Source organism: Arachis duranensis, chromosome 4, assembly GCF_000817695.3.
Source record: "Arachis duranensis cultivar V14167 chromosome 4, aradu.V14167.gnm2.J7QH, whole genome shotgun sequence".
NCBI lineage: Eukaryota > Viridiplantae > Streptophyta > Magnoliopsida > Fabales > Fabaceae > Arachis > Arachis duranensis.
Genome location: NC_029775.3, coordinates 78,867,851 through 78,868,572, shown reverse-complemented (window position 1 = coordinate 78,868,572; position 722 = coordinate 78,867,851).

Sequence of the window (722 nt, the reverse complement as noted above, 5' to 3'; positions counted from 1 at the left end):
TGATCTTTGAATTCTATTGACTTGAGTGTTTTATTATATGCATTCTCATTCTGTTAGTGTCAGTGGTATGCAAACTGCTAAGTTTGGTGTCTTGCATGCATTGTTATTTGATTCTTGTTGCATTTTGGTTTGTCCTTATTATTAAAAATCCAAAAATATTTTTAATTTGTGTCTTTTCAAGTCAATAATACAGTGAATTGAAGATTCAGAACATACTGCAGAGGAATCACACAGAAAAAGCTGGGCATTCAAAAATGCCCAGTGAAGAAGACAGACTGGCGTTTAAACGCCAGCCAGGGTGCCTGGCTGGGCATTTAACGCCCAAAAGGGTGTAGTTTTGGGCGTTAAACGCTAGAATGTGCACCATTCTGGGCGTTTAACGCCAGGATGGCAAAGGGGGAAGATTTTGTTTTCAAAATCAATTTTTTTTCAAGTTTTCAAAGTTTTTCAAAATCAAATCTTTTTCAAATCAATCTTTTCAATCAAATCTTTTTCAAAATCAGTTTCTTTCTATTTTCAAAGATACTTACTATCAATTAATGATTTGATTCAACATTTCAAGTATGTTGCCTTTTCTGTTGAGAAAGGTTTAATGTTTGAATCATATCTTTTCTTGTTAGTCAAGTTTTTAATTTTCAAATCAAATCTTTTAAAAAAAAAATGTTTTTCAAATCATATCTTCTCAATCACATCTTTTTAAAACCAATCATATCTTCCTAACA